This window comes from Lissotriton helveticus, chromosome 11 (assembly GCF_964261635.1).
Source record: "Lissotriton helveticus chromosome 11, aLisHel1.1, whole genome shotgun sequence".
Classification (NCBI taxonomy): Eukaryota; Metazoa; Chordata; class Amphibia; order Caudata; family Salamandridae; genus Lissotriton; species Lissotriton helveticus.
The window spans coordinates 1,206,447,078-1,206,467,567 of NC_136072.1; positions in this window are offsets into that span (position 1 = coordinate 1,206,447,078).

Genomic DNA, 20,490 nt, shown 5'->3' on the forward strand with positions numbered 1-20,490 from the left:
AGTAGTAATAGCCGTATTATCTTTCGTGGGGTACGCCTCAATCCATTTACTGAAGGCACAAACCACCACTAGGACATACTTCAAATTATTACACCGCTCAAGTTGAATGTAGTCCATTTGCAAGACTTCAAAAGGTGCGGTTGGTGTCACAAACCCTCCAGATGGAGCTCATGTCCCTTTTCCAGGATTATATTGTAGGCAAATCAAGGAAGACTGTACTACTCTCCTAGCTGTGTTAGCAATCTCAGGATGCTCCCAAACTTGCGTAAGCATTTTCGTCATTGCAAGAGCTCCAACACGTGCCACACCATGTGCCATCTGAACCATGGGTTACACAAAAGCAATTGGCAGCTTCCATCGATCCATTTGCTTATTCCTTCATCATCTAACTCTCCCTCCTTAGACCATTGCTCACGTTCCTTATCAGAAGCTGTCTTCTGTATCTCTCGCACTTCCTGCCTAGCATCATGCCATCTCTCAGCTTGCGACTTCACCACGTACATAGAAGTGGTGTTTCTTTGCATGGCAGTCTCACGTGCTATACGGTCTACAAAAGCATTTCCTTGACCAATCTTATCTGTGACTTTCTTGTGTGCACTACACTTTACTATAGCAATTTTCTTCGGCAATGTCAATGCGGTCAGGAGATTGTGCACTAAATCTCCGTGCATTATCTGCATTCCATGAGATGTAAGAAAGCCTCTTTCCTTCCAGAGTAGGCAGAAATCATGCGCTACTCCAAAACCATAGCGGCTATCTATGTAGATATTCACACACAAACCAGCACTGAGCTCACACGCTTGCGTTAGTGCTATCAATTCAGCTGCTTGAGCCGATTTCTGTGGTATGCAAGCTGTCTCGACTACTGTCTCAAGTGTGGTGATTGCATATGCGGCTGAGGTCATACCATCCGATAATTTCAAACAGGACCCATCAACCCATAATTCACCATCTACATCTGAAAGGGGCTTTTCCTGTAAATCAATGCAACCCTTTGTCTGCTCTTCAGTCAGAAAAATACAATTGTGCGTTTCTTGTGACTGAGGCTGAGTCACCGGATATGCCAACAATGTGGCTGGATTCAAAGTTGCACATCTCTTCAATGTAATGTGAGGAGCTAACAGTGTCAATTCATATCCTGTAAGACGAGCGCTAGTCAAGTGCTGCGTCTTTGTCTGATTCAAAAGGGCATCAACAGCATGTGGTACTAACACTAATAACTTGTGTGACAAAACTATTCCTTCACTCTGTCGAATAGACACCGCTGTTGCTGCAACTGAACGAAAACATCCAGGCAATGCTCACGCAACAGGTCGAGCACTGCAGAGAAGTATGCACACGGACGCTGCTTATCGCCGTGCAACTGGACCAACACTGACAATGCACATCCATCTTTCTCGTGCATGTAAAGTGTGAAAATCTTTGTGTAATCTGGTGTACCTAACACTGGTGCTGAACAAAGAGCTTGTCGTAATTGTCGAAAAGCCCTTTCACATTCTTCTGTCCATGGAAGGGGTACATGGGTATCTTTCGTCAAAAGTGCTAACAAGGGCTTAACAATGTGTGAGAATCCCAAAATCCATTGTCAACAAAAACAAGTGAGACGCACAAATGCACGCACTCCTTTCTGTGTAGTAGGAACTGGCGTGTCTAAAATGGCTTGTATACGATCTGATGTCAATGCACGCCCCTCCTTAGACAAAAGTTGACCTAAGTAGGTTACCTTTGGTCTACAATATTGCAACTTCTTTCGAGGGACTTTGTGATGATGTGAAGCAAGAAAAGAAAGCAGAGACAAAGTACATGTTTCACACTGCTCCGGGGTGTCGGCGCCCAGCAAGATGTCGTCGACATATTGTATGAGAGCCGCACCTTCGGTCGATGCGAAAGAATCAAGTTCCCTCTTCAATGCTTGGCTATAAATGCTCGGACTTTCAGTGTAACCTTGAGGAACTCTACAAAATCGATACGATCGATTATTCAAAGTGAAACCGAACAAATATCGGCTATCAGAATGAATAGGGATCGAGAAGAAAGCGCTCTTCAAATCGATTACTGTAAATGTGGTTGCAGTCGGGGGGACAAGAGTAAGAAGTGTCGTAATGTCTAAAACCACAGGGTATTGTGGTATCACTATCATATTCACCTCCCTCAAATCAATAATGAACCTGTAAACTCGTGTATCTGAGTCTTTCTTCAAAATCGGAAGAATCAGGCTGTTGCAAACATTATATGGGACCTCCTCAACAACCCCAACTTGTATCAAATCATGTACAATTCATATGAGTGCTTCATCACCCTCCTGTGAAATATGATATTGTGGCAAACGAGGTAACACAGCTCCCTCCTTGACACTAATCTGGATCGGAGGGATAACCATCTGACCCACATCAGTGTCTGAGGTAGCCCATAGGGATGCAGGGAGTGAAGCTAGTGCAGTATCTTCTTTAATCAAACACATCCCATTAGTGTCAATGTAATTATCATTTAATATGACACGCACCCCTTCAGGAAAACATTGTATCGTTGCTCTAAAATGTTTTAACATATCAAGGCCATATATATTATCTGGAGTTTTCGGGGAAAGCAAAAACGGGCATGGAGCATCAAATTTATCGGCAGAAAATAAAAGAGGCTCGGACAGTGGGCTAAGGGAAGGTGTTCCATCGAAACTTATCGAAGTAATAGTCGTGCCAGACAGGGGAGCCCTCGGAACCAATTGTTTAGACAAAGCGCTACGTGTAGCTCCTGTGTCGACCAGAAACCGATCAGTAGAGCCCAAAACATGTACTGTAACATAGGGACCCGTCGGATCTACTGGAACTTCAACTGATTCCTTACCCCATCCTAGGCACTCCTATGCATAAGCTGAATCGGACGAACCAGGAGGAATATAATCAGATACTTGACATTGGTTTCACTTATCAAACGTTCTGTCTATGTTGTGGACGGGAATTCGTATCAGATCTAGTTCGATCATTCATATTACCACGGGGCGCTGAGTAACCTGAGCCAGGTCTCCCTTGGCCCCGCTCCGGAGCTTCCCGTTGAGCGTGAAGCACCGGGCAGTCTCGCGCCCAATGGCCGTACTGTTTACAATAAACACATTGATTCGGAGCTACATTTGAACGACCAGAGGAAGTGTTAAGGGATGATTGGCCACCTCTATCGTAATTTCTGTCAGGGCCCCTATCGTAGCTTCTAGAAGGCAGACCATACACTTGAGCCAACTTAACCTTTGTTTTTAACTCTTTCGACTTCTTGTCCTCAGTCCCCTTCGCCTCCGCCTCCTGGCGCTCATAATACTGAGCCATCGTCAACACAGAGGCCGGAGAGGACGTAGTCCAAAAACTCTCGCTAGCTTTTAATCGACTCGCTATGCTACGTAACAAATTTGAAACATATTTATCGACAAACAAATGCCTGCCTGTATCGTCAGTAAGAGACTGACCTCTAAAATCATGAAAGGCTTCCTCAAAACGAGTAAAGAAATCAGAAACCGATTCATCTGTTTTTTGCTTACATGACGCTAAAACAGTCCAATCAATCATTTTAGGGGGGATGACCGCTTTTAATTTAGTTAAAATGGCTGCAGGAAGATCTAAGATCAATTTATGTGGCTTTTGGGCGGGCTCTCTCTCTGCGTCTATGCGCTCTATTTCTTTCCATTCAGCTCCAAGAACAGCGCGATCATCAATTCTACGAATGGTCCTCCACATATCTGGGGGTAAAATAAGACCGAAAAACAAATCTATATAACATAAGGTCATAACACAAGAATTTAAAGCACCCTCGACTTCTTCATAAAAGGCAGCTGGATTTTTACGTGGATCAGGTAACGTATTTTTAAGTGCCATTACGTCTGCTCTATTCCAAGGAGTGTAAACCCAATTATAAATAAAATAACCCTTCGCATCTGAGGAATTTTTATTATCACTATCACCCGCTCCTTTAGGAGGAACATACATAGGCGCGGCTTCCCGCATGGGTTTCATGACAACTGGTATCATCTTATCTGTCACGAAGATAGGACGTTGTGCCACTCCAGACGAATTAGTCTGTGGAACGGCATCCGCAGCGTTTTTCTGTTCCTGCAGCTGTCGCGCCTAGTCTCGTATTTTAACCAGCCGTCTAACGAAGTCGGGTGCCTGAGAAAAAACAAGAAGACCATCACGCATTTGCTTATGATCAGTTGCAACATCAGTAGGTTCGAACACATCGGAATATTTCCGAAACATGATAGGACAGGATAGAGAGGCTGACGGACAGGATATTGGCCACACATCTGTAACCTTCGTTCTTTTTCCTCTCTTTCCTGCATTTATTTTGCTTCTTTCTTTCGTAATTCCAGCACTTTCTCATACACAGTCTTTCGCTGCTGTTTCTCAATCAACGCTTGCTCTCGCTTCTCTTGCTGCCGTACTTCTTTCTCCCACATTCGAAAACACTCAAACATATCACGTCTAGACTTTCGCTCAAACAAACAGCGCTCCACATATTCAACATTTCGCGCATCAAACGACCCATACAATGGCCAACGTAACTCAGGATCCTTTTTCGTATACTTGTGCCACAACGCGCTGTACATTATGGCAGAAGTACCAAACTTCACATACATATCTCGATTAGGAGTCCCTTCGGGGGGAGCCGGCTGTGATTCCTCAAGTCGTAAACTGGCGCCTCCAAACTAAGAAGCACATCTTTCGAAGTGCGCGGCAAACAGGCATTGCTTCAAAAATAGTGCAAAATATACACTACCATAGGTAAAGAGCGATTAAGGTACTTTCTTAGTACGATGCGCTATACATAGAACGGGCGGAGAAAACTCTGTGCATCACCTGCCTATATGAGTTGCAAACCATATATTGCGAAACATAGGACCAAAACCAAACCAAAGTAAACAAGTCTATCCAAATACAAAATGCTCGGGCAAGCGTTCCTAAAACTGCCTTACCAATACGGGAGCCACATATTGCCAAAACCTGTAACAAGCGGAAAGCGCCGCAAAGCGACTCTTACCAATCATAGGCTGTCCAGGTTCCAACTGCCAAGTTCTAAATTCGACCAAACGGTCACTGCACGGCGGACCAACAGAAGAGATCTAAGTCGAGGACCGGCGCAACCTGGATGGTCTGATCAGAAAGTAGGGAAGGAACACCTCGGATACCAAGACACGGGTCTTCTCTGGTAGCGATCGCATCCTCAGCGAAGTTCCGAACCTTCGTCACGACCAATCCTTCGGGCATCCGAGTCGCCGATGAGCCCCACGTGTCGGGCGCCAATTTGTCGTAGAGGCCTCAGCCTGGCCCGCTAGTGCTAGGGGTTCGCCCTTCTGTGCACGAAGTCCTCAGATCCAGTAATAAAGTTGGCACGGAAACTGGAATTGCAAAACATAGAATTTATTACACCTCATGAGATGGTGCTAAAGTTCAAACAGTACCCTTCGGCACTATGAGAAGTAGCACAAAGGGCTACCGGACACATGGTTTATTTATACCCACACAGGGGCTCAAGAGACGGCGGTACAAAGCACAAAGGCACATTTTACGTCCATACAAGGTAATATCGAGCAGCAGAATCAATCAGTGGGAGGAGTTAACAGTCTTGGGGTCTCGGCTAACACATTCCAATCTAAGGTTAACCTTTAGCAGATGTGGACCCTAACGGTCAGCGGCAAAACACAGAGATGCTATTAATAGACTGTTGCCGGGCAGATTTCAAAGGCCATGAGCAGAAAGGTAGGACAACGCACATGGTCGCCACGAGGCAGTATGTGGCAGACAAAACGGCTGCCGTGAATACAAAATGGATACCGCTAAAATGTCAAGATAATAGCTAAAACTCGATGTCTTTTGGTAACGCTCAACTCAATCGTTGTTATAATACAACACTGCGGTCTCCCTCGATTAAGAAGTTTGAACCGAATTTATATGTGAAGCTCTGTAAAATGAGCTTGTCCTGAAAGCAAAGGTTTGAGGATGCATTTGTGCAGAAGCAGAAATAGTTTAGGGTAGAATAGTGGAGAGTAAGGGTGACGAGACGCACGGGGAGCAGCAGCCTTTGATGTGCCGGCCGGCCGTGGGCAGTGAATAATTAGGTGAGGAGAAAACACTTCTTCCCATCTTCCTAAAACACACTTCATCCTGCCTACTACCTTTCATTGCAAGCTATTCCTGCCCACAAGAAAATGCAGGCGACATATTTGTCCTGTTTTCATCGTCTTTAAATAAGTGACGTAATGTTTCTCTTTGCAAGTCTGAGATCAGACAAACAGCAGCCGTGAGATGCACCGAAGCTGAGTCCCCTTGATGTGCCGCGGAAGTGTAAGGCTGCCTAATGTAAAATGATGGCGCTATTTATCTTGCGCTGTTCGCATCGCAAACCCCACGCCACTGTTAATGATATCAGAGCCATTGTCTCTATCTGTAAATTTAATCAGTATGCAAACGTGTGTCACCATGATGGGTGGTGACTTGGCTGAATGCGCTTTCTTTGTTTATGGTAAATGAGCGCAATCATTTTCAGGGCTGTGGGCAAGCCATGCATGTTTTATTCTCCATCTGGGCCTGCGCGGTGCACGATAGTGATGAAAGACCATGCTGCCCCTTTGGATGTTCTTAGGGCACCACCAGCTCTGTGCGGATGAAATGGTCACCCGTCCCCGCACTGCCATATCCGCCACAGCTTGACAACCCCATTATTTCCCTAGAGACGGAGCCATGTTTCTGTGCGCTGCAGCACTGCGTGTGAAGCTGTACAGAGGCCCTCCAAGGAGCTGAGCTGGAGCGACCAGGTCAGGGAGAGATAAAAAGTGCACATAATCCGGGGCAAGGACCTTGAAAGAACAGGTTATCGAGTTGTATTTAAACGCTGTTTTAGTGTCTCCCTTAAGATAACGGCAAGTCTCCGACCCAAGTCCCTTTTCCATTGAATTTTATTTTTCTATTTCTTTATATTGAAAGCAATGCGGCACCCACGCTTTTGATTAGGATGTTTAAAACAAAAGTGCCGGTACCGCATTTGTAAAAGGCATGCGACAACGAGGTGGTGCCAGGTAGGGGGAAGTGACTAACATATGATCCGCCAAGGCAAATCCAGCATAAAAAAGTTTTAGACCCGTATGAGATGCATGTGAATAGGGTGCTACTTTACAATACTGCAAGTTTAATATTTATTGGGTTTGTTAAAAGTTTGAAACAAAATACAGAGATTTACTTTAGGTCTGTGCTTAATTTGATCCAATGGTAGCTGTTGCGGGCCAGAGACACCCAAATTCTCCTGATAATGCATTTACCTAGAGTGAGAGAGGGAAAAAGACAAAGCGGAAAGACTGAGGAGGAGAGAGACTGAGAACCAGTCCTAAAGTGAGAAAGCAGAATGCTCCAAGAGTAAGATAAAGGGAGCAGCAGCCTTTGATGTGCAGGCCGGCCGTGGGCAGTGAATAATTAGCGGAGGAGAAATGCCAGAGCGCACGCTGGGGGAAGCTTGTGGGAGGGAGGCTGGTGGCTTTGTGCACGCGCTTTTTTCACGGGCACAGCATCAAATCGCCCATTTGGTTAAGCTCTGGAGAAGCCCCAATATGTCTCGACATCTGCAATGCTTGCGCATTGGCAGAGGTTGAGCCCTAAAAACGAAGACGATATGCTCGGGGCATTGGCGGGCCGTGGGAGACCCTAAGCCCTGGCTGTACTGGGCCTGCCTGGAGTCGGTGCTGGGGGCGCGGGATACTTATCTGAGAAAGGAATTACATTTATGGTCAGTCTTTTGTCCCCCTTTGACCGCATTTAATCTGCATATCCACTTGACATAACACTGACCAAGAATTTCATTACTTTCTCATATAAGTATCCCCACAGCACAGTACTGATGGACCAACACCGACTCCAGGCCAGGCCCAACACAGCTAGGGTTTAGCGCTCTCCCACAGAACGCCCCCCCACAGCCTCGCTGGTACCCCCATGCACAAAGGAGCGAGGTGGGCTTCTCTGTGCGGGCATAACTAGGGTTGCTATTGTGAGACTTTAGGATAGGTAACAGCTGAGCACAGCTGGAAATGATGTACCACCCCCAAGGGACTCATGTGGCAGAGAGGTATGCAGGCCAGAAATGTACCACTCCCAATGGACTCTCATGTGGCAGAGAGGTATACGGGCCAGAAATGATGTACCACTCCCAAGGGACTCATGTGACAGAGAGGTATGCGGTCCAGAAATGTACCAGTCCCAAGGGACTTATGTGGCAGAGAGGTATGCTGGCCGGAAATGTACCACCCCCAAGGGACTCATGTGGCAGAGAGGTATGCAGGCCAGAAATGTACCACCCCCAAGGGACTCATGTGGCAGAGAGGTATGCGGGCCGGAAATGTACCACCCCCAAGGGACTCATGTGGCAGAGAGGTATGCAGGCCAGAAATGTACAAGTCCCAAGGAACTCATGTGGCAGAGAGGTATGCGGGCCGGAAATGTACCAGTCCCAAGGAACTCATGTGGCAGAGAGGTATGCAGGCCGGAAATGATGTACCACCCCCAAGTGACTCTCATGTGGCAGAGAGGTATGCGGGCTGGAAATTATGTACCACTCCCAAGGGACTCATGTGACAGAGAGGTATGCGGGCCGGAAATGATGTACCACTCCCAAGGGACTCATGTGGCAGAGAGGTATGCAGGCCGGAAATGATGTACCACTCCCAAGGGACTCATGTGACAGAGAGGTATGCAGGCGGAAATGATATACCACTCCCAAGGGACTCTCATGTGGCAGAGAGGTATGCGGGCTGGAAATATACCACTCCCAAGGGACTCTCATGTGGCATAGAGGTATGCAGGCCGGAAATGATGTACCACTCCCAAGAGACTCATGTGGCAGAGAGGTATGCATGCCGGAAATGATGTACCACTCCCAAGGGACTCATGTGGCAGAGAGGTATGCAGGCCGGAGATGATGTACCACTCCCAAGGGACTCATGTGACAGAGAGGTATGCGGTCCAGAAATGTACCAGTCCCAAGGGACTTATGTGGCAGAGAGGTATGCTGGCCGGAAATGTACCACCCCCAAGGGACTCATGTGGCAGAGAGGTATGCAGGCCAGAAATGTACCACCCCCAAGGGACTCATGTGACAGAGAGGTATGCGTGCCGGAAATGTACCACCCCCAAGGGACTCATGTGGCAGAGAGGTATGCAGGCCAGAAATGTACCAGTCCCAAGGAACTCATGTGGCAGAGAGGTATGCGTGCCGGAAATGTACCAGTCCCAAGGGACTCATGTGACAGAGAGGTATGCGGGCTGGAAATGATGTACCACTCCCAAGGGACTCATGTGGCTGAGAGGTATGTGGGCCGGAAATGATGTACCACTCCCAAGGGACCCATGTGGCGGAGAGGTATGCGGGCCAGAAATGTACCAGTCCCAAGGGACTTATGTGGCAGAGAGGTATGCAGGCCGGAAATGATATACCACTCCCAAGGGACTCTCATGTGGCAGAGAGGTATGTGGGCCGGAAATGATGTACCACTCCCAAGGGACTCATGTGGCTGAGAGGTATGCAGGCCGGAAATGATGTACCACCCCCAAGGGACTCATGTGACAGAGAGGTATACGGGCCGGAAATGATGTACCACTCCCAGGGGACTCATGTGACAGAGAGGTATGTGGGCCGGAAATGATGTACCACTCCCAAGGGACTCATGTGGCTGAGAGGTATGCAGGCCGGAAATGATGTACCACTCCCAAGGGACTCATGTGGCAGAGAGGTATGCAGACCGGAAATATACCACTCCCAAGGGACTCTCATGTGGCAGAGAGGTATGCAGGACGGAAATGATGTACCACTCCCAAGAGACTCATGTGGCAGAGAGGTATGCATGCCGGAAATGATGTACCACTCCCAAGGGACTCATGTGGCAGAGAGGTATGCAAGCCGGAAATGTACCACCCCCAAGGGATTCATATGGCAGAGAGGTATGCGGGCCGGAAATGATGTACCACTCCCAAGGGACTCATGTGACAGAGAGGTATGTGGGCCGGAAATGATGTACCACTCCCAAGGGACCCATGTGGCGGAGAGGTATGCGGGCCAGAAATGTACCAGTCCCAACGGACTTATGTGGCAGAGAGGTATAAGGGCTGGAAATGTACCATCGCCAAGGGACTCATGTGGCAGAGAGGTATGCAGGCCGGAAATGTACCACCCCCAAGGGACTCATGTGGCAGAGAGGTATGCGGGCCGGAAATGTACCACCCCCAAGGGACCCATGTGGCAGAGAGGTATGCAGCCCAGAAATGTACCAGTCCCAAGGAACTCATGTGGCAGAGAGGTATGGCCGACCGGAAATGTACCACCCCCAAGGGACTCATGTGGCAGAGAGGTATGCGGGCCGGAAATCTATCACCTCCAAGGGACTCATGTGGCAGAGAGGTATGCGGGCCAGAAATGATTTACCACTCCCAAGGGACTCATGTGACAGAGAGGTATGCAGGCTGGAAATGATGTACCACTCCCAAGGGACTCATGTGGCAGAGAGGTATGTGGGCCTTAAATGAACCACTCCCAAGGGACTCTCATGTGGCAGAGAGGTATGCGGGCCGGAAATGATGTACCACTCCCAAGGGACTCATGTGGCTGAGAGGTATGCAGGCCGGAAATGATGTACCACTCCCAAGGGACTCATGTGGCAGAGAGGTATGCAGGCCGGAAATATACCACTCCCAAGGGACTCTCATGTGGCAGAGAGGTATGCAGGACGGAAATGATGTACCACTCCCAAGAGACTCATGTGGCAGAGAGGTATGCATGCCGGAAATGATGTACCACTCCCAAGGGACTCATGTGACAGAGAGGTATGCGGGCCGGAAATGATGTACCACTCCCAAGGGACTCATGTGGCAGAGAGGTATGCAGGCCGGAAATGATGTACCACTCCCAAGGGACTCATGTGGCAGAGAGGTATGCAGGCGGAAATGATATACCACTCCCAAGGGACTCTCATGTGGCAGAGAGGTATGCGGGCCGGAAATATACCACTCCCAAGGGACTCTCATGTGGCATAGAGGTATGCAGGCCGGAAATGATGTACCACTCCCAAGAGACTCATGTGGCAGAGAGGTATGCATGCCGGAAATGATGTACCACTCCCAAGGGACTCATGTGGCAGAGAGGTATGCAGGCCGGAAATGATGTACCACTCCCAAGGGACTCATGTGACAGAGAGGTATGCGGTCCAGAAATGTACCAGTCCCAAGGGACTTATGTGGCAGAGAGGTATGCTGGCCGGAAATGTACCACCCCCAAGGGACTCATGTGGCAGAGAGGTATGCAGGCCAGAAATGTACCACCCCCAAGGGACTCATGTGACAGAGAGGTATGCGTGCCGGAAATGTACCACCCCCAAGGGACTCATGTGGCAGAGAGGTATGCAGGCCAGAAATGTACCAGTCCCAAGGAACTCATGTGGCAGAGAGGTATGCGTGCCGGAAATGTACCAGTCCCAAGGGACTCATGTGACAGAGAGGTATGCGGGCTGGAAATGATGTACCACTCCCAAGGGACTCATGTGGCTGAGAGGTATGTGGGCCGGAAATGATGTACCACTCCCAAGGGACCCATGTGGCGGAGAGGTATGCGGGCCAGAAATGTACCAGTCCCAAGGGACTTATGTGGCAGAGAGGTATGCAGGCCGGAAATGATATACCACTCCCAAGGGACTCTCATGTGGCAGAGAGGTATGTGGGCCGGAAATGATGTACCACTCCCAAGGGACTCATGTGGCTGAGAGGTATGCAGGCCGGAAATGATGTACCACCCCCAAGGGACTCATGTGACAGAGAGGTATGCGGGCCGGAAATGATGTACCACTCCCAAGGGACTCATGTGACAGAGAGGTATGTGGGCCGGAAATGATGTACCACTCCCAAGGGACTCATGTGGCTGAGAGGTATGCAGGCCGGAAATGATGTACCACTCCCAAGGGACTCATGTGGCAGAGAGGTATGCAGGCCGGAAATATACCACTCCCAAGGGACTCTCATGTGGCAGAGAGGTATGCAGGACGGAAATGATGTACCACTCCCAAGAGACTCATGTGGCAGAGAGGTATGCATGCCGGAAATGATGTACCACTCCCAAGGGACTCATGTGGCAGAGAGGTATGCAAGCCGGAAATGTACCACCCCCAAGGGATTCATGTGGCAGAGAGGTATGCGGGCCGGAAATGATGTACCACTCCCAAGGGACTCATGTGACAGAGAGGTATGTGGGCCGGAAATGATGTACCACTCCCAAGGGACCCATGTGGCGGAGAGGTATGCGGGCCAGAAATGTACCAGTCCCAACGGACTTATGTGGCAGAGAGGTATAAGGGCTGGAAATGTACCATCGCCAAGGGACTCATGTGGCAGAGAGGTATGCAGGCCGGAAATGTACCACCCCCAAGGGACTCATGTGGCAGAGAGGTATGCGGGCCGGAAATGTACCACCCCCAAGGGACCCATGTGGCAGAGAGGTATGCAGCCCAGAAATGTACCAGTCCCAAGGAACTCATGTGGCAGAGAGGTATGGCCGACCGGAAATGTACCACCCCCAAGGGACTCATGTGGCAGAGAGGTATGCGGGCCGGAAATCTATCACCTCCAAGGGACTCATGTGGCAGAGAGGTATGCGGGCCGGAAATGATTTACCACTCCCAAGGGACTCATGTGACAGAGAGGTATGCAGGCTGGAAATGATGTACCACTCCCAAGGGACTCATGTGGCAGAGAGGTATGTGGGCCTTAAATGAACCACTCCCAAGGGACTCTCATGTGGCAGAGAGGTATGCGGGCCGGAAATGATGTACCACTCCCAAGGGACTCATGTGTCTGAGAGGTATGCAGGCCGGAAATGATGTACCACTCCCAAGGGACTCATGTGGCAGAGAGGTATGCAGGCCGGAAATATACCACTCCCAAGGGACTCTCATGTGGCAGAGAGGTATGCAGGACGGAAATGATGTACCACTCCCAAGAGACTCATGTGGCAGAGAGGTATGCATGCCGGAAATGATGTACCACTCCCAAGGGACTCATGTGACAGAGAGGTATGCGGGCCGGAAATGATGTACCACTCCCAAGGGACTCATGTGGCAGAGAGGTATGCAGGCCGGAAATGATGTACCACTCCCAAGGGACTCATGTGGCAGAGAGGTATGCAGGCGGAAATGATATACCACTCCCAAGGGACTCTCATGTGGCAGAGAGGTATGCGGGCCGGAAATATACCACTCCCAAGGGACTCTCATGTGGCATAGAGGTATGCAGGCCGGAAATGATGTACCACTCCCAAGAGACTCATGTGGCAGAGAGGTATGCATGCCGGAAATGATGTACCACTCCCAAGGGACTCATGTGGCAGAGAGGTATGCAGGCCGGAAATGATGTACCACTCCCAAGGGACTCATGTGACAGAGAGGTATGCGGTCCAGAAATGTACCAGTCCCAAGGGACTTATGTGGCAGAGAGGTATGCTGGCCGGAAATGTACCACCCCCAAGGGACTCATGTGGCAGAGAGGTATGCAGGCCAGAAATGTACCACCCCCAAGGGACTCATGTGACAGAGAGGTATGCGTGCCGGAAATGTACCACCCCCAAGGGACTCATGTGGCAGAGAGGTATGCAGGCCAGAAATGTACCAGTCCCAAGGAACTCATGTGGCAGAGAGGTATGCGTGCCGGAAATGTACCAGTCCCAAGGGACTCATGTGACAGAGAGGTATGCGGGCTGGAAATGATGTACCACTCCCAAGGGACTCATGTGGCTGAGAGGTATGTGGGCCGGAAATGATGTACCACTCCCAAGGGACCCATGTGGCGGAGAGGCATGCGGGCCAGAAATGTACCAGTCCCAAGGGACTTATGTGGCAGAGAGGTATGCAGGCCGGAAATGATATACCACTCCCAAGGGACTCTCATGTGGCAGAGAGGTATGTGGGCCGGAAATGATGTACCACTCCCAAGGGACTCATGTGGCTGAGAGGTATGCAGGCCGGAAATGATGTACCACCCCCAAGGGACTCATGTGACAGAGAGGTATGCGGGTCGGAAATGATGTACCACTCCCAAGGGACTCATGTGACAGAGAGGTATGCAGGCCGGAAATGTACCACCCCCAAGGGACTCATGTGGCAGAGAGGTATGCGGGCCGGAAATGTACCACCCCCAAGGGACCCATGTGGCAGAGAGGTATGCAGCCCAGAAATGTACCAGTCCCAAGGAACTCATGTGGCAGAGAGGTATGGCCGACCGGAAATGTACCACCCCCAAGGGACTCATGTGGCAGAGAGGTATGCGGGCCGGAAATCTATCACCTCCAAGGGACTCATGTGGCAGAGAGGTATGCGGGCCGGAAATGATTTACCACTCCCAAGGGACTCATGTGACAGAGAGGTATGCAGGCTGGAAATGATGTACCACTCCCAAGGGACTCATGTGGCAGAGAGGTATGTGGGCCTTAAATGAACCACTCCCAAGGGACTCTCATGTGGCAGAGAGGTATGCGGGCCGGAAATGATGTACCACTCCCAAGGGACTCATGTGGCTGAGAGGTATGCAGGCCGGAAATGATGTACCACTCCCAAGGGACTCATGTGGCAGAGAGGTATGCAGGCCGGAAATATACCACTCCCAAGGGACTCTCATGTGGCAGAGAGGTATGCAGGACGGAAATGATGTACCACTCCCAAGAGACTCATGTGGCAGAGAGGTATGCATGCCGGAAATGATGTACCACTCCCAAGGGACTCATGTGACAGAGAGGTATGCGGGCCGGAAATGATGTACCACTCCCAAGGGACTCATGTGGCAGAGAGGTATGCAGGCCGGAAATGATGTACCACTCCCAAGAGACTCATGTGGCAGAGAGGTATGCAGGCGGAAATGATATACCACTCCCAAGGGACTCTCATGTGGCAGAGAGGTATGCGGGCCGGAAATATACCACTCCCAAGGGACTCTCATGTGGCATAGAGGTATGCAGGCCGGAAATGATGTACCACTCCCAAGAGACTCATGTGGCAGAGAGGTATGCATGCCGGAAATGATGTACCACTCCCAAGGGACTCATGTGGCAGAGAGGTATGCAGGCCGGAAATGATGTACCACTCCCAAGGGACTCATGTGACAGAGAGGTATGCGGTCCAGAAATGTACCAGTCCCAAGGGACTTATGTGGCAGAGAGGTATGCTGGCCGGAAATGTACCACCCCCAAGGGACTCATGTGGCAGAGAGGTATGCAGGCCAGAAATGTACCACCCCCAAGGGACTCATGTGACAGAGAGGTATGCGTGCCGGAAATGTACCACCCCCAAGGGACTCATGTGGCAGAGAGGTATGCAGGCCAGAAATGTACCAGTCCCAAGGAACTCATGTGGCAGAGAGGTATGCGTGCCGGAAATGTACCAGTCCCAAGGGACTCATGTGACAGAGAGGTATGCGGGCTGGAAATGATGTACCACTCCCAAGGGACTCATGTGGCTGAGAGGTATGTGGGCCGGAAATGATGTACCACTCCCAAGGGACCCATGTGGCGGAGAGGCATGCGGGCCAGAAATGTACCAGTCCCAAGGGACTTATGTGGCAGAGAGGTATGCAGGCCGGAAATGATATACCACTCCCAAGGGACTCTCATGTGGCAGAGAGGTATGTGGGCCGGAAATGATGTACCACTCCCAAGGGACTCATGTGGCTGAGAGGTATGCAGGCCGGAAATGATGTACCACCCCCAAGGGACTCATGTGACAGAGAGGTATGCGGGCCGGAAATGATGTACCACTCCCAAGGGACTCATGTGACAGAGAGGTATGTGGGCCGGAAATGATGTACCACTCGATAGAGTTCGTTGCAGAGGGGGTGGACTGGCTATCATCTTTAAGTCCGCACTCTCCTGTACCATAAAATCTCTATCGGTCCCCGCAGACCCATGTGAGGCTTTATACTTTTGCATCGGGAATGCCCCCTCAAGCTCCTTCACTGGAATTCTTATATACAGGCCCCCAGGATCTAGAACTAATTTTTGTTCTGAGCTATTTAGAATTCTGGAACCATATTTTGGTAGATCGCATTTTACCATTCTGGGAGATATGAACTTCCATTTAGAGAATCTGGAGTCTAAGGACACATCCTCCCTAGTTAACCCCTTGGAAGCCTGTGACTTTATACAAAGAGTGCTCCATCCGACCCATAAGGCTGGCCACATCCTAGATGGGATATTCTCTAATGATTCCAGATTAACGGTCGGCCTGCCGGTGCCGATAGTCTGGTCTGATCATTTTGCTGTTCCACTGTCCCTGGATACTTCCTGTTTAGAGGCGAATCCGGGTATAAACAGGAAGTGTTTTAAAAGAAGCTTTAGGAACCTTACGAATGAAACACTGGCCCCTTTTATTCAAAGTATGAATATTACATCTTTGCGGATTGTGGATGAATCGGCCCAAGAACTCGCAGACTCCATCACTAAAGCAGCTGATGAGCTGGCCCCCCCCTCACTCAAACATGTGGCCCGGCATAAGCCGACAGCCCCATGGTTTACGGAAGAACTTAGATCCTTCAGACAAAAATGTAGAAGGAAGGAACGATGCTGGCGTAAATCATGGGATCCCAAAGACCGTGAGGTCTACAAGGGCTTGCTACGAGATTATAAGAACAGAGTAATCAAGGAGAAACAGGACTACTTCACCAACTTAACCTGTTCTCTTACGTCATCCAAAGAGCTTTTCAAGATCGTTGACTCCTTATGCTCACTCCAGCTGCCCGACCCTGTGGCCACTTCACAGGAGCTATGCAATAACATCTCAGATTTCTTCTATAAAAAAATAGATGATATCTATGTGGCTCTTCAATCTCAGAGGAACTCACTTGGGGAGGAGGACTTTTCTAGAGTCCAACTTTTGGAATCTGGGGATGCGGCTACTCCCCAAGTCTTTAATCAATTTCCTATGCTTTCTCTGGAAGGTCTTAATCGCCTATTAGATAAAACAAAATCTGCTTCCCCTGTGGACCCGGTCCCGTTGAGAATACTAAAGATCTGTAGGGCTACTATTCTTCCTCCAATGTTGGAAATTATGAATGGTGCTCTGGAGCAGGGTGTTTTCCCAGGGGCGTGGAAGAGGGCTATTGTAAAACCCCTCCTTAAAAAGCCCACCCTTGACCCTGGTCTATTGAAGAACTTTAGGCCCATCTCCCTGCTGCCGGCGCCTGCCAAAATGTTGGAGGCTCATCTGAACTGTCATCTGTCCAACTTTTTGGACGCCTCAGGGTTTTTGGATGGGTCCCAACATGGGTTCAGAAAGCTGCACAGCACGGAGTCGGCCCTGACTAAGGTCGCAGATAACATCCGTCGGAAAGTCGACCTTGGGCAGACCACTGTGCTAGTCCTGCTGGATCTTACAGCGGCTTTTGATACCCTGTCTCCCTCCACGTTAACATCTAGGTTAAGGGAGGCAGGGGTAGCAGGTCCGGCTCTGAGTCTCCTGAACTCCTTTTTACATCAGAGAGAGCAGCGAGTGATGCTTGGGGACTACCTCTCCCCTGTTAAGTCTTTGCAATGTGGGGTGCCACAGGGGTCGGCGTTGAGTCCGACCCTGTTCAATATCTATGTGGCCCCCCTTGCAAGGCTAGTAAGATCTCAGGGGATGGAGGTAGTGTCGTATGCCGACGACACGCAGATTATGGTGTCCCTGACCCACTCCGTAAACGTCACCTCGTCCAGCTTTAAAGCCTGTATGCAACTTGTTGCAGAATGGATGGTCTTCAACTCACTAAAGTTGAACGGTGACAAAACGGAGGTCCTGGTCTTCGGCAAAGACCAGGGTATGTGGTCAGGTGAGTGGTGGCCCTCATCGTTAGGCATCTGCCCCACACCCACCGAATCTGCTAGGAACCTAGGCGTCATTTTTGACACTCGGCTCTCCATGGAGCTTCAGGTCAATAGGACAGTGGCCACCTGTTGGGGGGTCATTGGAATTCTGAAAAGAATTGCTCACTATCTGTCCCCACAGGCACGCAAACAGGTTGTGGTTGCCCTTGTTGGCTCAAGGCTTGATTATTGCAACTCTCTCTATGCCGGGGCCAACAAGGGTATTCTACAACGCCTGCAGGTGATTCAAAACGCCGCGGCACGTTTTGTTTTGGCCCTCCCATGGCGGACCTCTGCAACCTTGGCAAGGAAGAGTCTCCACTGGTTGCCCATCCCTTCCAGAGTGTCGTTTAAGCTTCTTTGCCTTACCTACAGCGCCCTGAGGGCAGGCCCGAATGATGCTTTGGGGTCTTTGTTAACTAGGTATGTCCCAAATAGATGCCTCCGCTCTCTCGAGCTTAACCAACTGGTAGTCCCGCGCGCCAGGATGGCGAGATGGGGGAGCAAAGCCTTCTCCATTCTTGCACCACAACTGTGGAATGCTCTCCCCTTAGAGATAAAATCACAGCCTTCACTGGATCTCTTCAGGAAGGCATTGAAAACTTGGTGCTTCATTAAAGCCTACCAGTGAGCTCCTGGTTTCTGTTTGCCGTCAGCTAGTTTTGGAGTTAGGCGCCTTGACGCCCATTGGGCATAGTTGCGCGGAGATAAATAACATTTCATTTCATTCATTCATTCATTCATTCACTCCCAAGGGACTCATGTGGCTGAGAGGTATGCAGGCCGGAAATGATGTACCACTCCCAAGGGACTCATGTGGCAGAGAGGTATGCAGGCCGGAAATATACCACTCCCAAGGGACTCTCATGTGGCAGAGAGGTATGCAGGACGGAAATGATGTACCACTCCCAAGAGACTCATGTGGCAGAGAGGTATGCATGCCGGAAATGATGTACCACTCCCAAGGGACTCATGTGGCAGAGAGGTATGCAAGCCGGAAATGTACCACCCCCAAGGGATTCATGTGGCAGAGAGGTATGCGGGCCGGAAATGATGTACCACTCCCAAGGGACTCATGTGACAGAGAGGTATGTGGGCCGGAAATGATGTACCACTCCCAAGGGACCCATGTGGCGGAGAGGTATGCGGGCCAGAAATGTACCAGTCCCAACGGACTTATGTGGCAGAGAGGTATAAGGGCTGGAAATGTACCATCGCCAAGGGACTCATGTGGCAGAGAGGTATGCAGGCCGGAAATGTACCACCCCCAAGGGACTCATGTGGCAGAGAGGTATGCGGGCCGGAAATGTACCACCCCCAAGGGACCCATGTGGCAGAGAGGTATGCAGCCCAGAAATGTACCAGTCCCAAGGAACTCATGTGGCAGAGAGGTATGGCCGACCGGAAATGTACCACCCCCAAGGGACTCATGTGGCAGAGAGGTATGCGGGCCGGAAATCTATCACCTCCAAGGGACTCATGTGGCAGAGAGGTATGCGGGCCGGAAATGATTTACCACTCCCAAGGGACTCATGTGACAGAGAGGTATGCAGGCTGGAAATGATGTACCACTCCCAAGGGACTCATGTGGCAGAGAGGTATGTGGGCCTTAAATGAACCACTCCCAAGGGACTCTCATGTGGCAGAGAGGTATGCGGGCCGGAAATGATGTACCACTCCCAAGGGACTCAGATGGCAGAGAGGTATGCGGGCCGGAATTGATGTACCACTCCCAAGGGACTCTCATGTGGCAGAGAGGTATGCGGGCCGGAAATGATGTACCACTCCCAAGAGACTCATGTGACAGAGAGGTATGCGGGCCGGAAATGATGTACCACTCCCAAGGGACTATCATGTGGCAGAGATGTATGCGGGCCGGAAATGATGTACCACTCCCAAGGGACTCATCTGACAGAGAGGTATGCAGGCCGGAAATGATGTACCACTCCCAAGGGACTCTCATGTGGCAGAGAGGTATGAGGACCGGAAATGATTTACCACTCCCAAGGGACTCATGTGACAGAGAGGTATGCAGGCTGGAAATGATGTACCACTCCCAAGGGACTCATGTGGCAGAGAGGTATGCGGGCCGGAAATGATGTACCACTCCCAAGGGACTCTCATGTGGCAGAGAGGTATGCGGGCCAGAAATGATGTACCACTCCCAAGGGACTCATGTGGCAGAGAGGTATGCGGGCCGGAAATGATGTACCACTCCTAAGGGACTCTCATGTGGCAGAGAGGTATGCGGGCCGGAAATGATGTACCACTCCCAAGGGACTCATGTGACAGAGAGGTATGCGGGCCGGAAATTATGTACCACTCCCAAAGGACTATCATGTGGCAGAGAGGTATGCGGGCCGGAAATGATGTACCACTCCTAAGGGACTCATGTGACAGAGAGGTATGCGGGCCGGAAATGATGTACCACTCCCAAGGGACTCTCATGTGTCAGAGTGGTATGCGGACCGGAAATGATTTACCACTCCCAAGGGACCCATGTGACAGAGAGGTATGCAGGCCGGAAATGAAGTACCACTCCCAAGGGACTCATGTGGCAGAGAGGTATGCAGGCGGAAATGATATACCACTCCCAAGGGACTCTCA